This window comes from Bombus fervidus, chromosome 14 (genome assembly GCF_041682495.2).
Source record: "Bombus fervidus isolate BK054 chromosome 14, iyBomFerv1, whole genome shotgun sequence".
Lineage (NCBI taxonomy): Eukaryota > Metazoa > Arthropoda > Insecta > Hymenoptera > Apidae > Bombus > Bombus fervidus.
The window spans coordinates 4,069,334-4,086,162 of NC_091530.1; the positions used below are offsets into that span (position 1 = coordinate 4,069,334).

The 16,829-nt window shown below is 37.7% G+C and overlaps 1 protein-coding gene across 1 annotated transcript in view; it reads right to left on the reverse strand.

The window, feature by feature from the left end:
* The window catches only part of LOC139994227 (uncharacterized), an 88,893-nt gene that overhangs the window by 59,665 nt on the left and 12,399 nt on the right, over window positions 1–16,829 (reverse strand). The window contains exons 2-3 of the mRNA XM_072016678.1: window positions 5,239–5,324; window positions 632–974 (exon numbers count right to left, since the gene is read on the reverse strand). The gene's annotated coding sequence lies outside the window, so the exon portion shown is untranslated. The remainder of the gene's footprint in view (window positions 1–631; window positions 975–5,238; window positions 5,325–16,829) is intronic.

Genomic DNA, 16,829 nt, shown 5'->3' on the forward strand with positions numbered 1-16,829 from the left:
AGAAATCGATAACGATCAATATGTATAAATATATAGCTAACGTAATTGTTTTAAAATAATAATTCTTCCTACTCTTCTTGTAGATTTTCTACAAGCAAAATATTTTAAATTATTTTAAATATTATTATATCTGCAATATACTATACTCTAACACACGTGTACATTCACTAAGATAGAGCTAATTTCTGTTAAAATAATTGTGTTTCTTAAACTATAACTTTCTAAAATTGTATAACTACAAAGTCCCACAAAATGATCGAAACAGCACCTCATAATTGGTCGTTTGCAAATGATTAACTATGCCTTAATAACATCACCTTCTTAATCCTTCAATTCCAGAGCCTTAGTTGTATCCTAAGATACAAAGATATATATTTTTTCTTTAATCGTTGGTTATTTCCAATCAGCAAGGTATTGATTGTAAAGTTTCTTTTTTCAGTTTCAAAACTTTTCAGTTTGATTCACATATTTCAATAACAGCCATATTTATTTATTATTTAGCCATCAATTATCCCGAGACGCTTAAATCCGAGTTATTAAGTCACATAAGCTTCTTAATCCATAACGGTTATCGTACTTACGAATTTTCTCCAAACATCCCAACGATCGAGACAATATCCTGACAGCTCACCTTTGACTCTCTAATAAACTGAGTTCCAGAACAAAGATGTCTTCGTCGTCCATTTATAGTAATCGGCTTAAAAAATCTCGAGATCCAACCTATTCCCTCCCTCTTCGTTCGTTGGCTCTTCATCATCGGTGGTGGAATCATCCCTCGTGTCTCGACAAATTTGTTCGCCAGGACACGATCCGGACATTTGGCGGACTTCGTTAAAGTATATATCCAGTTGGTTCGATGGCTGCAGGTCCGGGCTGCCCCTCGGTGCACCCACACAGATCGGCTTGTCCGTGCGAAAACCAGCACGGCAGCGCGTGTGCACGCACGTGCGTGCCATGCCACGCGATTTCAGCCCCTGCGGAATAAATCAAGTGAAGAAAACCTGCCGGAAGGTATTAACGTTGGGGTCGGCTCACCCCGCGTGTTGTGTCCCTTCTCGCATCCCGGAGAGGGTTAAGCTGTACCCCCGCTGCCCTTATCGCGCGTCCCTGAAACGCCGTGTACTCCCAAGGGATCTTCTCGTCTGGATTTACTCGACTGACGAGCGCGATCCTGCTCGCTGAGCGACCAAAGTGGGCTAGAGGGATAGAGGGGTATGCAAGCCTGGTACGACGAAGAGAAACAATGAGCGAATACTAGAAAGGGGAACAGAGAGAGTAGGACGGAGAATGGGCGATGGAAGCGGAGGGTGAGCGATGTTAGAGAGAGGACAAGAGCGAGGGAATCCCTTATCAGAGGTCGCGCATGACGAGACAAGCTAATTGTGTTATCAGTGCAGAACGGACGCTGCCTCCATCCTCCTCGCCTCGTCCTGACCATCATCGGTCGCCCTTTCCGATCTGCTACAAGCACCAGTGTTTATTTTGTAAACTGTGCTAACACGAGCCCCCACCGACCCATCGTCTCTTTCGTTCGTGTGCTGAAAATTGCAACGGCGTGTAACGCGACAGATCGAACGACCCGCGGCTCTTGTCCACGCTTTTTCGGGAATACATGCGTGTATATTTGTCCGGGACTCCCCCACTTTAACCGATGGCTCCGTTGCTTCCGCTTCCGCGTGTAAAGCGTGCCGTGCGTGTAATTAACGATGGACATCTTGTTCAATCCCCTGGGACCAAGATGACACTCTGGCGTGGTGTTTTACTCCAACGGCCACGCGTGTCTCTCGCAATTATTCCATCGTGCTCGGTGTTTTGTAAACATTTCGTAAAATGCAAAGCTACAGTGATTCGCGAAATATTTGAATAGTTACCATAGAAAATTCTCGTGGATATCGCGCGAGTGTTACATAGAAGATTTTGAGATTTTATTTCCGCTATAATGAAACACGATTATATTAGTATTTTATATTAGTAAAATTTGAAACCGATCTAATTGCTAGATAATTTCCGCTGGTATTGTACACTGTGCGAATTTATGATAACCAATGATATATAATTTATCAGCCCTTGGAAAGTTAATTTTCAACAAATTCTTCGCGCAAGTTGGAACATGGCTTCGGGCAACTCTATTTATTCTATAACGCAAACTTCGACTGAGAAACCTGCAATAACGGGGTGAAATTTCGTCGAGATGAAAGAGCCAGGGCAAACTCCAACTCGGTAACTTCTTTTATACACGCGCTATTATAATCGCGCATATAAAGCGCGCGGTTTGTTTCTTAAAAGAATCGCGCCGCGTAATGTCGACTATTACCGTAATCACTGTTATAAAAGTTTACCGGGCCGGTCAACTTCCTACGATATTTCTGCTACATTATATCCCGATTACAGCAATTTAACGATACCTCGGCGTGGTATCTGTCAGCGTGATGTTTTTCGACATCGAAGAAGAAGCGTTGCACGAGTGGAATCGAAGGGAATCGAGCCGCTCGGAGGAAAAAGGAACCGAATTATCTTCCTGGTGTGTACGTACGCGTACCACGAGGTCTCGTGGTCGTCGCCATCGGCATCGCCGCAACGCAGACGGCTCCATTTATTATTCTATTAAATTCGTAGTTTCCCATCGGGGGCCCACCCCTGCCCGGAGCTATCTCTCACTCATGACTTAATGCGATATTCATACCGCGAGAGGAAAGGGAACCAACTTGGGGTCCGGTCCATATGCTGGCTTGTAATTAAGTCGGATACCCGTTAGATCTTCCGATTTTTTCTCTCTTTTTTTCGGTTACGTGTCCTCGATGATAAAGTGGCACCATATTATCTTCTCTGTTCGTAATGTGTGAATTTCGTGGACTTGGAAATCGTGCGATAAGAATTGTAACGTTTGATCTAAATTGGGATTTTATGTATGTTTCCTATCATTTTATCGAGCACACGTTAGACAATGAGTAAAGAAATTTGGATTAATCCTTCTTATTCGTCGATATTTTTAGTGAGATTCAAATAACGCTCGCGATTGTTTTAATTAGTGGTGATTTAAATCGTGGGAAAAGTTTAGAAACCAATTAATTCGTTTCGAGCAAGTTTTCGTTAACTAAAATATTGAAATTGTTCGAGTTGCTTAAAACTGCTTCGCTGCTACTAAAATAATTCCTGTAACCTTACTATTGTTTGCATCAGAAATGTGTGTGTGTCCTTAGTTCGAGTAATAATCTTTATTCCAGTACTTTATTCCTTGCTTCGTGTCCTGTCTACGTTACTTTTTTTTAAACACACAGAGATTACGATGCAAAAATTATTGTCATCGCTATTTAAATATTCGAATAGGTGTAACATGTGTTAAGCCACACGATAAATAAACACATTCGAGTGACTTACATTAAACATGTAAATTGAATGATCAAACCGATGAAAGGATGGAGATTATTCAAGTAATAACATTTACTAAAATCATTACCAGTATGTGTAATTACAGTGTTTGGGATGCTGAGTGATATAGTACCATTTAGATAATCGATTGTGCAATGGATGCTGATTTACAATGCATAATCATAGTATGCCTAGACGTGTCTCGAAAATTTATGTTTATTACTGTATCACTTCGTATCGATGTATTTTACGTTGGTATACTTCAATACTGAGAATACGTACGTATCGTATGTCGAGAACTATACGAGGCTCGAAACTTGGATTTTTAATGTCGAGTCGCAAGATTTAAGAACGGAAAACGAATAATTCATGAATTATTTTATGACTTTTCATGGTCGAACAACATTTGACTTCCTAACCCAAATAGGAAACACAGAGCATCCGACGCTCGTTTGTCATACTTTTTTACTTCTTAACAAATTAATTGGCTTTTAAATACCTGGACCGATCTAAGTTACCAGGATAATTAAAACAATTTTAGAATTATACGACTATCGTTTAAATACTATTAAAAATATTGGCGAACAAAGAAACGTTTTTAATTAAGACCGAATCGAACGACGAACGACGTTAAGCGCTTTTTCACGATTGTTTAACGACGTCGTTGGCTATATATAGTATCGAGAAACGGGTAATAACGAGGAGCGACCGAACATCGCGTCGTGCAATCGTGTAAAAGCAGCACACGTGTAATATTAATTTCCACGGGCTACGAAACGATTCTCATCAACGCAGCTGTCCCGCGAAGGAGCAAGCCGGCATATAGGTCTGTAGAGTAACACCTAAATTAATAATTGCCAGTTCCCCACAGTAATTATGTGTGCACGCTCTAGTCGAACAAGTAGGCGGGGACGTGCAGGTAATTGCACGCGCGTGTATACGTTCTCTCTGGAGCAGGAACAGCTTTATACGCGCGATAATTGGAGCCTGCTTACCATAAGGTTCTCATAGGTCAGTGTTTATTCTCTATCCTTTTGCTAACATACCTCTCAATTCGATTTATTTTCGGTGAGAACTATCGCAATACTTTAGTTTATTGTTTCAGTTTCTCCGAAGCAAAACTAACTGATTTCGCTTTTCATTAATTCCTTCGTTTCAGTAGATATATAGGTATATGATTAACATTCAGTTTACAAAAGACAGATACTTTCTTTCGTAAGTTCGCTCGTCGCAAGAAGATGATACAAGTAATGGTAAATTGGTAAAATGGTAACGACGAATCTAAAAAAATCGTGTTCGTAATATCGCTGCATTTTCTATACTTTCAATTTACAGAGTCGAGGTTGGATGACCGTTGGGTGACTTCCAAGTGGTTTGTTCTATTGCGTAAAGTACGATAGAACTCCGTCCACGCGAACTTCGTTCGTTAGAACGAAATTTTAGTTACTTAAGATCAAACGGTCCCCGTGGTTTTCAACTCCAACTACCGATTCGCGCACGAACGACGTGTAAACAATTTTCTAATATTTCACGATTCACCGTAACGCATCGTCATCCGACTGCGTCCCTTCTTGAACTCCGTTGGAACAGTTTCGGGACTTAAAAGAACTCGATACCCGCACGAGGCGCGTTTCCCATAATAAAACCAACTGGTAGGTACACGAGTATGTAGCAATGCAAAGGGGACTTAAGTGCGAGAGAGATGGAGGGAGGGACGGTGGACAGCCGCGAGTAGCCTCTCTGATGTAACAGGTTCGGTGCATTAGTTTGCCTAAAAGGTTTGCGCCATCAGTCTCTAAATGTCCCTCTGTCGTTCCTCCATCCGACCCTCTCTGTCTAACGGTATGCGTCGTTTATAATCTCACTTACCCTCTGTCTCCGTTTCGTCGACGCCATCCTCCGGGGAGAAGGAGGGCAAACACCAGGGCCTGCAGCAAGCGCGAGGACGGCCGCCGCTGTAAATTAAGTGCGCTGCATTAGCGGAATCCAGATGAGTTAGCGCACCGCGTTAATTCGCGCTAATGAACAGGTTATGAAAGTTTAATTGTTGGTTAGCCGGCCGGAAGATCGATGGGGGTGAGAAGGGTGAGGGGGCCGGACCAGGATTTACGGAAGTTTACAGAAATTCGAGGACTATGTCTGCTCGAGGTCGGAGTTTCCTCTCCGGCGATATACGTGTATAGTTACAGTGCACGAGCTTGGTACGGTGCTCTCGATCCACGGAACGAGATGCTGAATTTTTAATTGCGCCAACGAGAACCGCCGTTTATACTCATCGTCGTGTGTGTATACTACACGTACCTCGTGTGTTCTCGATCCTTTCGTTGCTTACCTCGGTTGCAATTTTAACTTATGGATTTCGATATCACGGCGTACAGACCGAATAATAAACGCGTGTCCATATTTCAGGGGATGAATCTACGGGATAAAGTAAGTAGAAAACGTCGTGAAGAACGCGCCCTACGTAATCTTAGCTCTTCGTCTTAGTTTCATATGTGTACGCCCATTCATATTAGTTTTATATGTATAACGAAGAGAACTTTCGAATAATTAGTCGTAGCCAGGCATCTCTGATATTAAAATTTCTGCATAAAAATTCTGCCGTTCCTTTTACTTCTGATTACGTAAGAGTACGTTTGCTCGAGCGAAAGTACGATTTGGAAAAATGCGTTTTATGCCTCACCCAAGACCTTGTATCGAAAAACGAACGATTCAAGTGTAAAAAAGCTACGTGTCTATCCGTTAGGAAGGTTGTGCAACGTGCTTTCTATGGGCCTCGCTATTCTCGCTATTTCATATTATCGATCGACTTGCAGCAGTCGACATACACGACTAGTTATTTCGTGATTAGCGATCGCGATTTGCGGCCAAAGCAATCGTTCAGAACACGCTCGTGTACCTTGTACCATTCTTCGCTTTATCGTCGCATTTTTCTCTTCGTCGTGTATATAAACTGCGCGTTTTAATGCTCGTGCAGAAACCGCGGGGAAATATTGAGAGGTATACGCGTCGAGAACGTTTTTATGCTCGTATAGTACGTTTCCCCAGGAGGCAGTTGGCGCGATTATTCGGAATTTCAGACTTCAGAAATTCTATACGCGTTAACTCGTTGTCGATTCAGGAGCAATTATAATAACTTTTATCAACGAACGAGTTGTACGTTTCATACGAATACCTTTAGTTACTGTTCGTTTGTAGATCGTGATTTGCGAATCGGTCGATTCAAATTTTTTTAACATTTTCATTCATCAGTTATCTGTACCACGGCATATCCTTCTTCTTCGGTAAAAACAATAAGAAGACCAGACCTGGTGCACTCTGATTATTCGTGACGCGGCCACGGTAACTCATATTCTCCAGCTTACTTCACAATTTGCATCTCTCACTGTCAAAGCGAGGCAACAAGATTTCCAAGCGAAACGAGCAGACCTCCTCAATCTTGTCTTACAACTACGAATCCTAGACAGTGGCGGCTCTGTGCGTTCCCGACATTTCTGCTTGGTTTCACTTCTCAGGATTTCCTGTTTCCTGCAACGTGGATGACCCTACGAGCCGCGGTTTGCAGCTGTACCTATGCCATGCTCGCGAAGCGGATCGCGTAATGCGAGGGGAAAGACAGAAAATGAGCGGGCGACGTAGAACCGCTACGAGGAAAGCGGGAATTCAGAAAAATCCCAGAAATAAAAGAGTCCAGCGTTTTTCCTCGTTAGTCGATCGCTCGTTGCGTGGGTCGCAACTTTTTGTTCCATGGTTACCGTTAATTAGATTGAAAATGGTTTTTCGAATGGTAAAAGAAGTTTCATGGTTATCTTTGTCGTAATACTGTTACCTTTTTCGTTTCGCAGTGGTAATAGTATTTCTCTTCTTTTTCTCCTTTCTTTTTTCTTTCCGACATTAACCGTGAATCTTCTGCGCACGGAATCGAATTTCTTCTTTAGGAACTTCTTAGTTGGCGAATCAGTCAAATATGAAATTCTGCTTGTTGAATGGTTCAACGATTCTGCGGTATTTTAATTTATTTTTTATCTTTTTTCTTTTCTTAAACTTAGATCAAAGAAACCCGTACGAAAACATCTTTACTTTACAAAAAACGATAGAGCGATTTATTTACGATTTCGAAGTACCTTTCAATAGTTATAAAAAAATTCGTTCTAAACGTAGACACGACCCCTTGGAAAATTCCACGATTCAAATATTTCTCTACAGAATACAAATATTTGTAACGTCACACTGAAAATTCTACGAATGTTTCGCTAGTCATTAAAATTCTTGTTCCTAACGAGCGTTTAGTGTTTTACACGTTGAAGAAAGTTGTACATATAGCTGAATATAGCCGAATAGGCTAATTAAAACAAACAGCTCGGAGGAAAATTAGGTTTAACGAGGTCTATCAGTGCGTTTCGAGGGAGCCATGGAAAAGGACCGATGAAAGGAAATAGCAGAATGTGCCGAGAAGAAACTACAAGATGGCACTTTTCTCTGATCATAAAGGTCTCATTGAACGCGAGCCTCCTTTGAACTATGCTCACAGCTGTCGACTCGTGGCGGTAATTAACAGATTAGTTAATTGATTGCTTGCCTCTCCGATGCTGCGTGGAACTTTTTTCACGCTCACGATTGTTAAGGGTATCGTGAATGAGCTCGTGACGACATCTATTCCAGGAATCTTGTGATTCCTCTAATTGTGCCAATCATTCGGTTTCTGTCTCCATATGTATTCATTTGATAATATCACTTTAGTAATGGTGTATTTCAAATATTCCATTATGCTTTGAAAAATGACAGTGTGGAGATTGCTAATTATTAACGTTTGCAAGATTAATTAGCTATTTGATAAATATAATTCTATGATATAGAATCGAACAATTTCGTGTTTACAAGCACAGTTTGTAGATTTATTTTCATTAATTTAAATTAACATTACTTACTTCATTACATTACATTACATTACATTACAGTACTTCATTACGTTGAAAGAATTACAATTATTCCACTCAACCGTTTCGCAACAAATAACAAAATTTACCATTATATACGAATTATTAGAAAAAAATTCTTGTAAAAAAAATAATTTCACTTTCATTCGCATACGTAAAGAACACATGCAAAAGTACGCTACAAGACTACGTTATAAAAAATTGAAAAGAAAATTTTCGGAATTCCTGTTTTTCCACGGGACTTCATCCGATTAACGAAACCAAAGAAACTTGTTATCTCCTATTATAAAAAAAGACTTAGTCAACGACGTGTGAATCACTACGTGATTCTCTGTACGTCTTCTCTCTACGACTTTCGATCATTTCGTCCCGGAACCGATCAGTCCCGCACTTATCCTTATGCTCGTCCCACTTTTCCACACGATTGCTTAATCCAGCAGGTTGAAGTTAATCCGACTCGTTAAATCCCCGCGTATACCGTTCCGTGTTTCGATCATTAATGACGTTCTCTCTACCTCTTCGATGATTACGTGCCGCTAGATGTCTGCCAAGGAACAAGCTCGGTCGAAAATGAAAGCCGCTTAGGTACAAAAGGGAATCGATTGGAAAATTTTCGATGATAACCGACGTCGAGATAATTCGAACGTCTTCGTATTACGGGAACGAGCCTCGTGTTCAATTACAACTCTATCGACGTTGGACTCATTGCGTTAGATACCTGTTTACCAGCTTGTAACAGGATAATTCTTGTAACGATAATAGCGTTTCCAGTAAAATTGTTAGTAGAATCGCAGATACGTGAGTAATAAATTTCCAGCCAAATTGGACAGACTATTTTTAGAACGATTAATTTTGTGGTAAAGCGAGATGTTTTCTTCCATAGGATTTAGATTTAAATCTAGCATTTCGATATTAAGTTGTTTGTCATGTAATTGGTTAACTCGATTGCTAAGACACGATCGATTTATTTCTTAATCGTTTTAGATGATCTTGAAAACTAAGTTTTAAATAATAGAAATAAACATTTTGATATTATTTTATGCTTGACACGGTTTCAAGTGAATTTTGTCCTAACTGTTAAATAGGCAGAAACAAACATTTCGACGCTTTTAAAATATTCTGCACAGCTTATATCCAGAATTCATATTTTGATACAAAAATGATATCTATCTCCATTTTCGTGTATAATATACATTATGATTTAACGTATTAATGCTTCCATGTCACTCCATTATCATAAATATTCCAAGTTAAAAAACTGTCTATGAAACAGTACACTCACAAAGTAGGGAACGGTTGAACGATATTACATTTACAACGGAACGATGATAAATTTAAACGAAGATGTACTAATCTTGATTTTAGATGCTCGTAAATGGGCAATTAAACGTACGGGAGTTTCCAAATTGTCAATAAAACGTAGTAAAGCGACATAGTTATAAGCAAACAAACGTTCACTAATCTACGAGAAGTTAATTAATCTCCAAGGATACAAAGTAATCGACGAAAAATAAAATGCAAGTAATTTATTACCGATAATGTAGGTAATAAATACATCAGCCATTTATTAGCCATTTCATGTATATCCGCTTTCGTTCTTTTCAAACCGTAAATGCCTGTGCTTTTTTAACGTAACAGGTAGCTACGAAACGTAGCTACTCCATCTAGTAATAAAGATTTTCACAACCCTTATCAGTGCTGATCACCAGACAAACCGTAGGTAGCAATCAACCTGTACTAAAGGAAAGTAACAAAATGAAAGGATCCTACGGAAATGAGCCAGTAACCGAGCTGACGATTCGGTAATTTGTGAAACAAGAGGGAGGTGTTTCTAAAAATGTTGCGGTTTGTATCTTTAGAAGCAACGTCGAAACAGAGAATTGAAGATGTTAGAGAAATGTGTGTGTGTGTGTTAGAGAAATCGATAAAAGATCGCGTTCCTTTTCAAATTTTATCTTAAAGTCGTTTCAGATGTCAATTCTCTTTGTACATACTCAGAAACGAAGTCTCGATATCATAGTATTCTATGATTCACTCTCTTTAACGAATACAATCGTCCTAAGTTCTATGTCGCATTACGAGTAAAAATATGATAAAAATTCAATATTTTAATATCGATAGCTTTCGTTTTGATTCATAACATCACGGAACAGGCACTTTAATTTCATTTCGTATCGTTCTATGTTTTATATTTATTTCCTTATTCGTTCAGAGTTTCTGTCTGGTTCTAACTAAGAATATTAATTGTGACCACATGGATTACAATGATAAAACGATGCGAAAATACTTTTCACAGGCACGAAAATTCTAATTTAATCTTTACGAATGAACGAAGCCGCGCGTAATCTAGGTGAAATTCTGAATCATTTTCATTGCTGTAATCCGAGGATTTGCGTCATCGTACTTAATACGGAGTTCGTCCGATTTTTAATGGAAAAATAGCTGCGAAATTTATATTTCTATGCTACGCAATTACAAAGTAACGAAGACTAAAGTCCGATCGTTGGTGCATTCCAGTTAATTAACAATGATTCCACGGCTTTGGACATTTAACCGGAACAGCAGAGAGAAAAAAAAATCGCGACCGATTAAAAATGGTCATAAATTTACGCTTCTAAAAATTATCTGCTACATAGCTCGTACCTTTACGCTTAGTTCCCTCTTTAGATGCTGTTGAAAGTTATTAAACATATGTAACGTATTATGACAAGATTATAACGTTTATTTAGAAAGATTACAGTTTCGTTCTTTATATCTTTCTTTAGATCTTTTCCTCCGTTGCTTTATTTTTATCTACATGAAATATTCCATCGCAATATGATCAACGATATGTCACCAGACAGTTGTTAATCTTTTCAGACGTAAACATTCTCCCATTTATAAAACAATTGAGAGATCGTATGAAGATAGAAAAAATTAGTACAGTTTTATATTAATATCCTTATGAAAGCAATATTCTCGTATAAAGTATTTTTGAAAGATGTGTATGTTATCAGCATGAGTCGGACGGACGAATTGAAAATCACGAAGTTTCGAGAAAATCTTCGTCGTAACGATTCGTGTGAAATACGCGTATAGAATTTTACAATTTAAAATTAGATTCTCTATGACACTTATTTAATACCATAGAACATTTATACCTAGTGAAAAAATTAATCAACAGCGAACGCGTGTAACTTCCTACAAACTGGCCAACATGATGCGATTCTTTGTGATTATGCAATATAACAGAAAATGGATACGTATTTATTTGAAACCTGTTTGCATCGAATTTCACTATCAAAGTTTCCCCGTTTATGGTCACATGGAAGAACAAAAAAGAGAAGACAAAATCAAGGAAAAATAAAGTAAACAAGTTGATGGTAATAAACGAGCGGTTTAAACGGAAGCAGGCAGAAAGGGTTAAATCATCGGCGGCCTCGGTTCCCAGCGAGACGTGGCAGCGTTGAAATAATGTTTCTCGCTTAATCAACGTTTACTGGGTTGCGTTATTCGCTCGTTAAAAACGCGAGGAAAAGCGATAAAGCGTCGTTCACGAGCCGCGGAAGCCTTCAGACGCAATTTCGTCGCGAAGAAGCAATGCCGGCGCCCGCCGTACCGGCCCGCATGAATATTAAATCCTTTTGCCGACAAAGAGCTCAGTGTTCAATGCGGCCGCTCGTACCCGCTAATAACGCGCTCCCTATACTATAAAGCAATAAATGTCGTAACTGGGTTAACACCACAGTACCGCGATCTTGGAGAAACCGATCCAGACAGGGTGGTGCCTCCAGGCTGGATATTCCGTATTTTAACCTTTAACCCCCGTGCCTGATTAATTTAATTAAAGCACAGCTGCATGCACAGGCTCGCGGAAGTATTCCAACACCGTTTACGAATATATTCTACCTTTTATGAATACATTATACGAAACATTTTAAAATTTCATTAGCACCGTTATGAGGCTCGATTATCGCGATGATATCGATAAAGTTTGAAACAAAGAAAATGTATAGATAAACTGCCCGGATTACTACAAGTATATGTATGTATATTTCGTAAAGATCACAAAGGCATCGTTTAAACAATTAGTTATTCATTATATTAATAAACCTCGTTAAATATTTCGTTATTTGATGTAAACCTCGTTATTTTCGGTCGAACTGTATTGTAACGCTCGTATGCCTGAGATAGCTATTCGAGCTTTATATTTATTTGTTATTAAACATACTTGTGATAGCGTTTCGAATTCTATTTAAGATTATCGTCCTTCTTTTTAATGTTGCAAAAAATATCGGTCATGGCATGCACGTCTCTGCTTTTGTGGAAACATTCCTTGACTATGTCAAGCACGTTTCTTTGTTGATAGTTTCTTCTCTACCCTTCGATACAGATACGAGGGTGAGATAACTTACTGCGTAAACTTTGTTGATCCTACGATGTCGAAGGGTGCAAACCGCACATGCGAAAGAATGTGAAGAAGTTGTTTATGTTAATACATATAACAGTACAACAGATGGTTACCTCTTAATTCTATTCGCAATTTATATCAGACAAATATAATACTTTTACAGATGTTTTTAAGTTAATATCGAAATTAATTAATAATAAATTAATATCGAAAAGTAATTAAAATAAAAAATAGATCTACATGAAATAATAAAGTAATTTTCGTTATTATTCGTAACAAGGAAATTACTGATACGTGATTCGATACAAATTTACTCCCGTGTCAACCTGTTACACAGACACGAAAGATCTCTGCCCCAGGACCCCTAAATTCTCGGAAAGATCCCTTTTCAGAAGTACCAAATTCTCGGTATATCTTTGATCTCGACACACTTAATCTTACAAGGAATTTGGCACGAAGAATTTGTCCTTTTCTTTTTATTCTACTCTTTCTCGTTTCTTCCGTGTCCTACCCTCAGGGAACCTCTGCTTCTAACGATCTTTTAGACTTTCCTTTTCCCGATGAGACACAGGGAAAGCGAGATAGAGATGTTAACTTTATCCACTGATTTATAAGTCTTTTGTCGAGTCCTTTATACGGTATAACAATATCTTAAGTTTTAATAAAAAATTGAAGTAACGAATCCACTAAAAATTATCTTGGAAAAAATTAAAAATCGCAATGGATGAATTATTTTAAGTAAAGATAGGCTTTATGAAAATTGAGTAAAAAATAATTCTCTTCGATGTATGATTAAGCAATAATAATAACTATTTAATCAGGAAACTCGAACGAAGATGACGCATGATTCGATTCAATTAAAAATATTTAACTAAAATTATTTTCAATACTTTTTTCACAATGCTATATTAAAAAAATTATTAAATCCTAGGTATTTTAGTTTTTGTTGTATTTTTTAAATTGTTTTCATACTCGTTAATAAGATCTACGAAGAAAAGAATGTTAAACGCTTCATCAAAGCTGCAATTTCTTTAAAATTACTGAAATTTCTTTTTGCGTCGTTTCATTGTTGTGTCAATCATTTCATAGGATTCTCATGATGCTTCACGATAATCTTCATAACGCTGCATCTACAATATCGATTTATTTACTCGGAAATGCTAGTAGAATTAAAAAAAAAAATAGATTTTTCTCTAGCACAGGACCGTCAAGGTTATTCAGATGACGGAGAAAGGAACTATGGCGCCATTGATGAGCCACAAGTACGGTATATTTACGCGTTCTTACCCTAGCTGTTGATGGAGGTTAATCGTGCCGCAAAGAAAAATATACGGTTTTTTTCATTATAGCTAAGCGTGTACGATAAATTATAAGGATTGCGTAAAGATTCTCATTTCCTTTGTAATTCACCGTTACAGCACGATGTAAAACAAGCAACGAATATAGATGTTCGTCAGTTTGTACTGCGATTAAATGAAAAATTTACGTATTTGTAGAACAAGGTATCTAAAATCTTATCACGTTTGTTAATAGTATAATTTTTTATTGAATTCTTATTTACAGATATACGTATTTGTTAGGGAATTGTATACTCGTACGAGATATTGAACTCGATCATTTAGCAAACAATATAAGTCTTGTTTGCAGAAAAAAAAAGAATGCATATTAAAACGATGACAAATCAAACAAACAAAATAATCAGCTGACTTGATATTTTTGTAAATTAATAACTAGCTAACTGATAATATCGGTCGAATCGTACGAAAGAATTTCGACGATAGAATCTTCTTTAGACGATAATCCTTTCGTAAGCTGCAACCCCACGGTCTATTCCACTTTCACCCTATCAAGCGCAATAATCAAAAGCAAAATTTCCATTCATCGTAATGGGAAAACCCAAAGCGCGGTATAATATCCTCTAATAGCAATTAAATCTATTCTTAATCGTTCCAGGAATCGCGCAAGTTTTCGATTCCTCGAAGATTCTTCCTTCTCGATCTCGCTTTGAGGAAGAAAAAGGACTTCGTTCTGGAATTTCTGTCCGCGCAGACATTACGCAACCTGCACACTCGAATGGACTGTGCGCCTATTACCAAGCGGTATGAGGCGTTCGCTTTCATTATGGAAAGTATTTCTGCCTGGAATCAGTTCGTAAAGGGCTATCGTCGCACTTCGTTTTTCGTCGCCGCTCTCGTTCGCCCGTTAATCGTCTCGGCTCTTTCGAAATATCGCGCTACAGCCGTGGCTGCTTGGAAAATTTCTAAAAGATGATTCAAACCTCTAGGAATCTGTGATCGCTACGGCGATCCATTTAGACAGGCGGTGGAGGGAAAGGGATTATGAAAAATGGAACTATCGATAGAAAGAGAAATAATTAGGACGCGTGAAGTTTTAAGAGACAAAATGATCTCTAGCAAAAATAATCTTGTTTGCAGTGTTCCAGGGTGATTAGTATTAGGAGCGATGGAATTCATATCGGTGATGTCTGAGGTGGTGTCAGGTGTATTTCGATATTTTCTTGTACCTAGCAGGTGGAATACTAAATCTATCGTAAAACGTATTATAATAAAAACAATGAAACTATTGTCGTATGCTGTTGAATTTGTCACGAGAAATACTATTTCAGTGTAAAGAGAACAATATAGCAGCCGTCTAAAAAACCCAACTTGACTCTGGGATCTTCCAATGTCTCTAATTAAAACAGACATGCCATGGAATTTGAATGGATTTATTGTCGAAACTATGTGAGATGTGAAGATTGAATATAAGGGAAGATTGAATGGTGTTAGATACCGTTTCTGTGTCACCATTATCCATTCATGAGCATGAATATGTTCGGTTGTAAAGTACAGTTACTCCTTTACTTTGAATGGAATCTGATAGTCTCTCTATACTCATTGATTTAATCTCGCTTTTAATAGGAAAATATTAAAGCAGCTTTGTAAAACGGTGAATAAACTTGTTAGCAGTAGATATTATTTGTTCTTTTCATAACTAAATGTGACCCATTTATATGAAGAAATAAGAAGCGCTTCGTGTGTAGAAACATGATTAAAGGTAAAAATAAAAATAGAATGATATATCAATATTTGTTTAAGAAGATAAGAACGTGCCTTTTTTTTTTTAGCGATAATATGTAATACGAGGATAACAATAGCGTGTACATAAAACGAACAAACAACGTTTTATTGTACGAATACAGAAGATAAGACTGAATAATCTGGAAACTTATTAGTATTTTCACACATTTATAGAAATGTGACCGAAAAAGGACAAGATAAATATTCAAGAAATTGGTCCAGGACCAGAAACATTTACCTGTAGTTCCAATACGAGATAAATATATTATTGCTATTTTCATTCTATTTTTCTGTCCCCTTTGGAAGAAAATATCCATTCTATCTTTTTAATTTTTATTAAACGATATTTCCTATTATTAAATATTGAGAAAATTTTCTTTATTCCAATATTGAAATATTTATTGCTATGTTATCTATAATAGATTGATTTTTTTTTTCTATCCAATTACAAAATGAATATAGCATCGAATAATAATATAGCATATTAATATGTAGTCAATGAATGTAGCAAGCTATTAATATGTAGGCAGTTAATGAATGTAGCAGGCTATTAATATGTTCGCTAATGCTGTGTTTAAAATTGCTTGACGTCTGAATGCGTAAAGGCCGTGGTTACAGAGGGAACGGTCTCCGTCTTATTATCTGCATTTCCAAAAAAAATATCCGATAAAATCATGAACGAAGCTGACACTGTGGAGAAACTTCGTGAAATGGCAAAAATCGCTAGTATTTATCATAGGAACAAAACGAAATTTGTACGAAATAGAAATCTTTCTCACGTGGTTCATGCTGGCTTGCATCTTTTTCAATTTGTAAGTTCGTTCTACTAATACAATCTCTCCCTTAATTTTAATCGTCTTACGATACGTCTCGACGTACGATAGTATTATGAAACAATCTAAATATTAGGTTGTATCAAAACTTCCTTGCGTTGTATGAGGAAACAATAGAGGTACGTTTTTTATTTGATATTATTTTATCGAATTATGTATGATCGTAAGAAATATTGTGCATGTATTATTTCCTTATAAAACGAAAATAACTTTTGGAACA